Source organism: Limulus polyphemus, unplaced genomic scaffold, assembly GCF_000517525.1.
Source record: "Limulus polyphemus unplaced genomic scaffold, Limulus_polyphemus-2.1.2 Scaffold260, whole genome shotgun sequence".
Classification (NCBI taxonomy): domain Eukaryota; kingdom Metazoa; phylum Arthropoda; class Merostomata; order Xiphosura; family Limulidae; genus Limulus; species Limulus polyphemus.
Genome location: NW_013665870.1, coordinates 634,016 through 645,289, shown reverse-complemented (window position 1 = coordinate 645,289; position 11,274 = coordinate 634,016). Strand labels below are relative to the sequence as shown.

Sequence of the window (11,274 nt, the reverse complement as noted above, 5' to 3'; positions counted from 1 at the left end):
GAGTAAAATTTACACTTCATTATTTGTGACATGATGTCACTGTTGTCTATACACGATGTTACCGTTGTCTATACAGATTGCCATTTGAACGATACGTTTTACTATAAGTATATATATATTTATAATGTGATAAAAAAAACAACAAATTTTATAGTAAGACACCACATTTAAGTTGAAGAGAGGAGGATTTGAAACCAATAGTTAATTAAAGGTTTTGCTGAAGGATGGAAGTTAGACTTTACTATTTTACGTTTAGCTCCCCTGTAGCTCAACGGTAAATCTGTGGACTTTTACTCTAAAAATGAGGTTTAGATACCCGCGGCAGGCATACTAAAGATAATTTCTGTTAATTTCTGTCTACAAAATTACGTAAATAGTCGAGTCATGTCTCCTATTTTTTCGTTGTTGTTGCAAATTTCTGGTGATAATGGGATTATTAGAGAGAGAGAGAGAAGAAAAAAAAAGAGTTCAGTTCTTTAAGCATTGCTTGAAGATTGAGGCTACCAACTTTTCGAGAACAACAACTAAATAACAAACTGTGGTTTAGGAAAGTTACTGACATGGATTCGAAGGAAACCACTCCACTGTATGTAACAATGTAGGAGTCAAAGTTTTGAGTTATTTTTGTATCTTTTTCTTATCGCAGACATGAAGAGGTTGAAAATTTGCATTTGTCTCAGTAGAACCTTTAGAAAGGGATGAAATGAAGAAATATAATTTCAAATAAAACTGAAACCTTCAATGCTGTACATTTTTCACACTGTAAATATTCTAACGGCACTGAAAATAATCTGAAATAAAAACAACATTACAGGCAATTTGAAGCCTTAAATAGAGTTGTTTATCAAGAGAGGTTTTCTGATTGGAAAGAAATGTGAAAGTACTTCTAATGACTCATGCGTTGCTTTTCACTCGCATGCCTAGCTAAGAAAGCTCTTTTCGTTACTGGTAGATGATCAGAATAAATAGGTTCATCATGTTCGTGTATTGGCGGAGTCACCATGGTGCGTATTTCATTGGCAACCCTGCTGTTTGAGCCACGTGCACATATATATATATATATATATATTCGCTTTCTTTTCTGTCGCGAAACCACTGATGACGTCACCCACGTGGTGTCACTAGGCGATGGCCGTATATTTGAATAGTAAGCGATGACTTGCGGGAGAAGAGAGACTTAAAAGCCGAGATAATATCAAGCACGGTACTTGTTCCCGAACAATTTTGTAGGCGTTTAGTAAATAGCATACCGAAAGAATTTTCGTCTGTTAGCAGGAGCTTTGAAGCAAAGAGATGCAGGTACTCAAATTCGGCAGGAACAGAGATAACAGGTAAGCAGAAGGACGTGAAGAGTAACGAGACGTTTGATAAGTTTTAATAGTTTGCTAGATAATTTATATCAAAACTATTTTGATGAATACAATAAATGTCATCTTTTTTTTCTAATAACTTACACGCGCCTTAGACTCGAAATCCTACAGTATTAGAACCTATTATGACTTTGAAATCCGCATTACATGTTAAAGCGGCAGAATGAAACAACCCTTCTAACTACAACACAGAGTTGTCAGAAAATTAATGCCAGGAAACTACGAGGCTTGTCACGTAATATACGAGTTTTACTTTCCAAAGCGTCTTTGTTTTGATCAACCTTAAAATTAACGATGAGGCCTGAGCCCCATCGGCTCCTTAAACACGTTTCTATACTGTTTATGTAACAAATTACTTGTGGATTCATGATTTTCTTGGTTACAGGGTTCATAATATCATATGGGCCGTACAAAAGATGTAAATAAATGTACTATCAGTTTTGCAATTAATGTCACTAATTACAACATGGATTCCCTATGTATTTTACATAAAACATGAGTAATTTCACCCTCTCTTTTTTTTGGGGGGGGGGTCTGTTTACTAGAATGAACTTTGTAACAAGAAAAAAAAATCAATCATGTAAAAATGTGGATCACACCAGTAGTGAATATGGAAACAAGACGATACTTTGAGAGTTAAAAGTAATCTGTGGTGAAGGTTAGAAATTACAAAATTTGAGAAGCTTTGTCACGGCAAGCTGTTGATACAGTGTACATTTTGCACAGAACTTAGCAGTATCACAACTTTACATCAAATTTCTTTGCTGTAAACGAAGAAGTATACGCTACATCATCATCATAACAAGGAACAGAGAAGTCAGTTTCAGTCTCACTTGCGTAAACGACGTACGGCTATTATGGGAGACCGTGATAGTTTGGTCGGTAGATCAAAACATGTCTTTAAATAACGTAACCTCCTACATTTATCCGTTTAAAATGATTTTTTACAGACTACTTATAACTTCTATGATTGTGAAAAACAAATTTTTTTTTCATAAAGTTTTCGCGTTATTATGTTTAATACATCTCGAGTAACGAGAAATTACGGGTTGTTCTTTCATGATGAGATGTCTGAAAAGTTACGCATTTATATTTTAGCATACTATGCTTTTTATACCATATCGTAGCATACTATATTGTAACATACCATGCTTTCATATCATATCGTAACATATTATATTGTAACATACTATATACTAGCATACTATACTTTATATATATCATATTGTAACATACCATGCTCTTTATATCATATTGTAACATACTATATTCTAGCATACTATGTTCTTATATCATATTGTAATATACCATGCTTTCATATCATATCGTGACGTGCCATGCTTTTATATCATATCATAAAACAATATATTGTAACACACCATGCTTTTATACCACATCGTATCATACTATATTGTAACATACCATATACTAGCATACTATACTTTATATATCATATTGTAACATACCATGCTCTTATATCATATTGTAACATACTATATTCTAGCATACTATGTTCTTATATCATATTGTAACATACCATGCTTTATACCATATCGTAGCATACCATGCTTTTATATCATATCATAGCATACCATGCTTTTATATCATATCATAAAACAATATATTGTAACACACCATGCTTTTATACCACATCGTATGATACTATATTGTAACATACCATGCTTTATACCATATCGTAGCATACCATGCTTTTATATCATATCATAGCATACCATGCTTTTATATCATATCATAAAACAATATATTGTAACACACCATGCTTTTATACCACATCGTATGATACTATATTGTAACATACCATGCTTTATACCATATCGTAGCATACCATGCTTTTATATCATATCGTAACACACTATATTGTAACACACCATACTTTTATACCATATAATAAAACATAGTTCTGATGTTGCCTCAGCTTTAACGAAAACACAGCCCAGGTTTGAACAAAGAGGAAATATTCACAACTTGTGTTATTTAACATAATGCATCGCATCATGTGCATAAGTCATGTTGTAAGCTACAATACTGTCATTTAATTGTTTGCATAATGTCCGAAACGCATATTGTGGGCTACAGTACTGTCCTTTAGTCTTTCGCATCATGTGCATAAGTCATGTTGTAAGCTACAATACTGTCATTTAATTGTTTGCATAATGTCCGAAACGCATATTGTGGGCTACAGTACTGTCCTTTAGTCTTTAAAAACTAAAGGACAGTACTGTAGCCCACAATATGCGCTATGGTTTGTTGTTTCTTTCTTTGTTATGAATTTCGCGCTAAGATATACGAGGACTGTCTGCGCTAGCAGTCCGTAATTTAGCAGTGTAAGACTAGAGGGAAGACAGCTAGTCATCACCACCCACCGCCAACTCTTGGGTTACTCTTTTACCAACGAATAGTGTGATTAACCATCACTTTATAATGCCCCCACGGCTGAAAGGGCAAACATGTTTGGTGTGACGGAGATTCGATCCGCGACCCGCAGATTGCGAGTCGAGCACCCCTACCCACCTGGCCATGTCGGACCGCATGTGTTACGGACATGATGTAAAAGACTAAATGACAATACTATAGCCTACATCGTGCGTTGCGGATACCACGTAGAAGACTAGATAACAATAATATAACTTATAACGCTTGTAACGAACATGATGTAAAAGAATAAATACCAATACGGTACATTACTACGTGCGTTATGGACTTGATATATAAGACTAAATGACAACAATATTATTGCCTACTATGTGTGTTATGGACATGATGTAGAAGAATAAATGACAATAATATGCACTATAACGTGTGTTACGGATATGATGCAGAAGAGTAAATGGCAATACAGTACACGATTATATGTGTTAAGGACATGAAGTAGAAGATATATGACAACACTATATATTATAACATGCGTTACGGACATGATGTAGAAGAGTAAATGGCAATACAGTACACTATTATATGTGTTAAGGACATGAAGTAGAAGATATATGACAACACTATATTCTATAACGTGTGTTACGGATATGATGCAGAAGAGTAAATGGCAATAGAGTACACTATTATATGTGTTAAGGACATGAAGTAGAAGATATAAGACAACACTATATTCTATAACGTGTGTTACGGATATGATGCAGAAGAGTAAATGCTAATACAGTACACTATTATATGTGTTAAGGACATGAAGTAGAAGATATATGACAACACTATATTCTATAACGTGTGTTACGGATATGATGCAGAAGAGTAAATGGCAATAGAGTACACTATTATATGTGTTAAGGACATGAAGTAGAAGATATAAGACAACACTATATCCTATAACGTGCGTTACGGACATGATGTAGAAGAGTAAATGGCAATAGAGTACACTATTATATGTGTTAAGGACATGAAGTAGAAGATATATGACAACACTATATCCTATAACATGCGTTACGGACATGATGTAGAAGACTAAATGACAATACTGTACACTACAACGTGCGTTATAAACATGATGTAAAAGAATAAATGACAATATTGTGGCCTACAACGTGCGTTACGGACATAATATTGAAGCAAAATGACAGTACTGTACACTACAACGTGCGTTGCGTACATGATGTAGAAGAATAAACGTCAATAGTGTACACTACTACGTGCGTTATAGTTTCGTGTAGAAGTAAAGCACACTGATACTTTGTCTGCCGTTCTGTCGTACGAACTGCCTTGAGGAAAGATGATGAGGTAGAAGCCTTCACCTATCGTCAGTATAACATAATGTACATTATCAGATTTTTTGATAAATAGAAGCCCCTCAGTGGCACAGAGGTATGTCCGCGGACTTACAATGCTAGAAACTGGGTTTCCATATCCATGGTGGGCAGAGAACAGATAGCCAATTGTGTAGCTTTGTGCTTTATTACAAACAAAGATAAATAGATTTAAAATGTATATAACAGAAAAAACAACAACATGTTCTGAATAAGATTTGAATTAAGGATCATCGCCATATTCGAAATTACCAGCTAATATATTCGTTCAACGCAAGGGTATGACGTAGGGGGCCATTGAATGATGACATTGGGGTCCAAATTCGAAACCCGACCACTAAGGCACTCTCTGGAGTTCCTAATGGTATATGCCAGGTTTGGTGATAATTGGTCCAGTAGTTCACTAGTTATAAGCGGACGCATGCCCAGGATTGTTTCAAATAATTGGTTAGGTTAGGGTTTCTCGAACACTATAGAGATTCCTTGGTTGGGGGGCCTTAGTCATGATGCGGAATGTTCTAGGGGTCCTTGTACTGAGAACGTTTGGAAGCCCCTGGGTTGGATGACGTGGTATAAATGATACAGCCATGCCATATCTGTTATGCAGGGTGTCCGAAAAGACTGGAATCATAGGCACTTTAACGAATTTTACGAATGTGTTCCATATGCTTTTTTGTAATTCGAAACAAGTTTGGATTAACAGCAGGATTAATTCGACTTTCTCGGGCTTTGACAGCGCCGTAATCAGTCACGTATCTGAAATCAAGAAATGCTGGAAATCATTTATCGTTCTAGACTTTTTAGACACCCTGCATAATTGTGCTAATTTCGCCCAAACCTGGTATGGGCCATTCCAGCCCATTGATGCCACTCATTCTTTAATAAAGACTATGTATTCTTACGTGTGGTGTTGGGACCAAGACTGGCAATAACTTAGTTGGAATCCTAAGCATAAAATAAGGCTGCACCCATTATGACATTGGAGCCCATTCAAAATCTGGTTCTCCACCCTCACCTCCAGGCAACCGCTTATGAAGTCTATCCTTAACGCCGGGGCTGGATGGGGTGATGAGAATTTAAACATTGTTTGAAAAATATAAGGAGATAAAAGCCTTATATGAAGGGGTCTGAAATGGACTGGTGGTTAGGACACTAGAATACCATTAGGTATTATAATAATGTCGAAGAGGTTATGGAAACAAGAAATACATGAAAATATATATAATTAATAAATTTCGGTCACAGACCGGTTGAGACAAGTCTCAGTTTACTAATTCCGCGGTCACTGCTCTTTAATAAACGTGGTTATGCATCTTTAGAACAAATTAATTTTCCCCGAAAAGGGGACTAAAAGTCGCCTGGAGGGGTCACCTGTTTTAAAAATTCGCACCAATATACAGTAATGTGTTGTCCATCAGTCAGTCAGTAGACACTAAACTGACGTCACATAACGGACGTTTAACGTTGCAGTTTGTACTGTTGTAATGTAAAAGTAAAACGTGCGCATGCCATGAATCACGAGAAGAGTTATGCACTTTGTAGGCTACAACACAGCATGACATATGAATTTCAAAAGTAAGAAATAAAATATTTGTTACTCTTAATTTTGGTTTGATTGACTTTTGTAACAGAACACTTTTGAGGGCCATGCAGAAGTACATTTAGTATATATGTATTTTCAGATTGTTTGTTGATTCTTCAGATCAAAGCAATCTATCTATTTAGACCAGAACTAAAAAAAAATTAACCCAATAATGAACATAGCTAATTTAATATGTCGGTCTAACGAGAGGTATACATTACCATAAAACAAAAACTTTTAATGATTCAAAGGTAATCATTAGTTGGGTACCCTTAATGCAAGACAACTTTTCGGCCCTAATCCAAAAAATATCTGACGAGGTTCAGCCAGCTTAATAAATTTAGACTAGTTCGTAACTTTATTTACTAAGCTAAAAATGTTAATCAATTATCATGTGTTTGCTAATTGTTAAACACAGAGTAACTCAATGAGTTATCTGTGCTTTGCCAAACGCGGTTATCGAAAGCTGATTTTTTGCGTTATAACTCCACAGAGTTATCACTGAGTCACCGGAGGACAGTCATAATGTTAATTAAAATATATATTCAGTAAACCATGTTATATAATAAAAATATACATTAAACAATTCAAATGGTCTGGCAAGGCTTGATTGCTATGGCGGTTGACTCGAAATCAGCGGGCCGCGGATTTGAATCCTATCACCAAACATGTTTGCCCTTTCAACCATGGGGTGTTATAATATGCCGGTCAATCCCATTATTTGTTGGCAAATAAAAATAGCCCAAATGTTGGTGGTAGATGATGTTACCTATCTGCCCTCCCTTTGGTCTAGCTCAGATAGCCCTCGAGTAGCTTCGCGCGGGATTCAACAAGCAAACACATTATACATTTCAACCAAAACTGTGAATGAAAGAATAAAACTTATTTAAGAAACGCATGAAATTAGTTGTTTAATTTATGCTCTATTACTGATTCTCTGTGCCCTGAAAAGTTCAAAATATAGCAAGTACTAAATGTTGGAACGTCCAATTCAAACTGCGTATGCGCATAATAACTGGTATAATGGAAAATACGCTGGTTTTAACTGTAGTTTATGAAATTGCTTCGTGAATGTTTTAGAGCATGGATGCGATACCTGACGTCTTTTCCCTTTCTTTTGAGAACGTTTCGGTCTCTATGTCTCAGCATAGAGACCGAAACGTCATCGAAAGAAAAGAAGACATGGCAAGTAGTTTTCCGTCCACAAGAGAACCCTATGGTGAATTTAAACACTAATTAAACCTACATTAAAATATCACAATATCTTTTCAGTATCAACGAGAAGTACATATTATTTATTATAGTTTTTGAACACTGGCCAAAAGTCGCTGAACTGTTTATAAAATTTCAAAATGGCCCTAATAGATTTAAGATATACTAAAATCAGCGTGACTGTCATTTCCCTATAAGTTATTAGTGATTTATACTCCTAAGAAAAAAAAAGTTTGGAATTTGTTGATATTCTATTGTTATTCAGAAGATTCCTTTTCTATATTGCTGAATGATATATATGTTTTCAGATGCTGCAAAAAAAAAAAAATTACAAAGGTTTTATGCTTAAACTCACGTGCTTTGGTTTAACTGACAACTGAGCAGTTTATATGGAAGTAAATATATGTTGAATAACTAGGTGATACATCATGTCAAAAGCTCTCAGCTAATGCGCTTTCAAGGGCAAACCTAATTTCTTGTAATAGGTTTTTGAACTTCAAAGGTCCGATGTCATTTGAATGTAACAAGATGAGCCAAAACAAACCCTTGCGGTTCAATCAATAAGCATGATCGAGCATACTCACGTGCTTACTCTTGTTTGACATATAGACACATTCAAGCTGATACGACAAAATTATCACGTCAAATGTTTCTTGCATGACGATTTTTTACATAATTAACACTAAAAATTAATGTACCTACATTTGGTATCAAGACTATAGTTCAGAATTAATGGACATATCATACGTATATCACCAAGAAAACGAAAACTGTATAAAGTACTTAAAGAAAATTTGGTAATTTGCAGTTTTTCTTATATACTGGTTCTTGGTTTAACAATTATCAAAAACTCATTGTTCTCGGGTTTTTACCTTGGAGAGCAGGGTGACCTTGTGATAGAGCTCTGCATTTCAAAGCTGGTTTAGTGGGTTCGAAGCCATGGGATGACACAAAATATTCCTGGACTTTACGCTGTGGGTGCGTTATAAGAATGACAGTTAGTCCCTTAGTGTAAATGGTAAGCTGCTGCTGACTGGCTGTCTTCCCTCTGGTCATGCAGTAATTCAAAGTTAGGAACGTTTACAGATTGTGTTAGTATCTTTGCGATAAATACATTTTGAAATTGCATGCTGTCCTTAAATTTTTAACTTACTAGCAACCATAATCCACTAAGAACCCAGTAAACATAATTCTTTAAAAACTCAGAGAATATAATCCACTAAGAACCCAGTAAACATAATTCTCTAGAAACTCAGAGAATATAATCCACGAAGAACCCCTGTGAACATAATTCACTAAGAATACAACGAATATATCACAATAAAAATATCAGATAACATGCTATGCTGAAAACCCAGCTTAACGTCAACGACTAAAAGTTTAATGTTAATTATAATCAGTTACTTTTGTACAAATGTCAGTAATAATTAATTAGAAGTAGGATGGTCGTTTTTTTTTTATTCGGCAATTCTGATTACTTTAAGTATTAGGAATAAGGTAATGAAACCGTGTCTTTAGCTATTAAACAAAGCCCCAAAACACCTGTTCTCGCTTAAGGAAGCATGAAATTCAATTTCTAATGACACATGACTAATGTATAACATATTCGAATTCTAGTTCTTGTCTATTGTGTTTCTTTATCTAATAAGTGGGCATGCCGGTATAAGGTGAAAGTTGGACGAGGTATTTATGCAGATTAACGCCTTTAGAGGCTGTGCACGTGAATATTTAACATTTCAGTATTGATGACAAATTATGGAATGTAATGTTTGGCAGAAATACATGAATATAGGAAGGAAAAGCTATAGCTAAGTAATTTAATGTTGTCTCTCTTATAATAACATTTTAATTATAGAATGTAATGTTTGGCAGAAATACATGAATATAGGAAGGAAAAGCTATAGCTAAGTAATTTAATGTTGTCTCTCTTATAATAACATTTATCTAAATAAGAAATCGAATCAAATCATAGAAATGAAACGGAGAAGGTATTTTTTTTAATGTTTTTAACCATAAAGCTACACAATAGGCTATCAGCGTTACGCCTGTCGCTGGGATTGAACCTCGAATTGTAGCGGTTAGTTCTCAAGCTTAACGCTCAGTCACCAGGCAGTACTGAATAGTTAACTTGTCAACTTCTACAAAAGTGACTATAAGAATTTCAATTCACGAATAATATTTTAATAGCTATTATTTCCGAACATTTTACCTTCCCTCTTTAGGTAGTTGAGAAACATTATTAATTGTCATATATTCACTGCAATAAATATACGTTATCATTTGCATTGTGATCTTTTTTTTTTTTCATTTTTACCAAAAAAATATAATATATTACATTCCAAATGCTAGTTGAAGTGATGAACTGGAAGTTTTCTTAATGCTTAACGAGCATGCTAAAAGTGTTGTTGGAGTAAAGAACATCATGGAAATATAGGCAATGTGGTATTGCTGCAGACATACCTACTACATCGTATTTTTATGATTAACTATATGGATACAAAATATACACTTAGATTCCAGATTAGGAAAGAAGTTTGTAAATTTATCTCTCACAAATTAAAGTCTTTATTTGTTTTAAGCACAAAGCAACACGATGGGCTATATGTGCTGTGCCCACCACGGGTATCGAAACACATTTTACAGAGTTATAATCCTGGGGGGGGTAACTTAAAGTCAGTAACGTGTTTAATTAAGTTACTGAAAGTATCGAATTATGAGTTTTACTTGTTAGTGATATGTGATTGATATACATTTCAATGCGTAACTGAACAATTTAATTTACTGTTTTCAAATGGAAGATACAAAAACAAGAATATATCTGATTGTTATTTTACTATAGTCACATTTTGATACAAGAAAACAAAGTATTGATAATATTAGTATTTATGACAAAATATGGCACTGAAGAATACAACCAGAATATATCTGATTGTTGTTTTACTATAGTCACAAGAAAACAAAGTATTGATAATATTAGTATTTATGACAAAATATGGCACTGAAGAATACAACCAGAATATGATTGGCAATTATTATAGCATCTTGTCATTTTTTTTCTTTCAGGTACATCATGACACAAATCAGTGGTTGTATGCATTTGCTATCAAGGAATAGCGCCTAGCAACTATTTGGCAATCGAAATATTTTTAAGTACTTCGACATGTTACTATCAGGCTGTCGAAAATGATGTTGCGTTGGTATATATATATATATATATATATATATATATAGTACGTGTACTAACTAAAGTAGTTGGTTGGTACGTAACGTACGTACTAATAAAATAAATAATAGTATAGTAGTACTACAATAATAACTAATTAAGTAGTAATACTAC

At 34.4% G+C, this 11,274-nt stretch overlaps 1 long non-coding RNA gene across 3 annotated transcripts in view; it reads left to right on the top strand.

Moving 5' to 3' along the window:
• Positions 1-1,094: 1,094 nt before the first annotated feature.
• The window catches only part of LOC111085169, a 57,881-nt gene continuing 47,701 nt past the window's right edge, over positions 1,095-11,274 (top strand). For all 3 annotated transcript variants that reach the window (XR_002610007.1, XR_002610008.1, XR_002610006.1), the window contains exon 1: positions 1,095-1,331. This is a non-coding gene — a long non-coding RNA (uncharacterized LOC111085169). The remainder of the gene's footprint in view (positions 1,332-11,274) is intronic.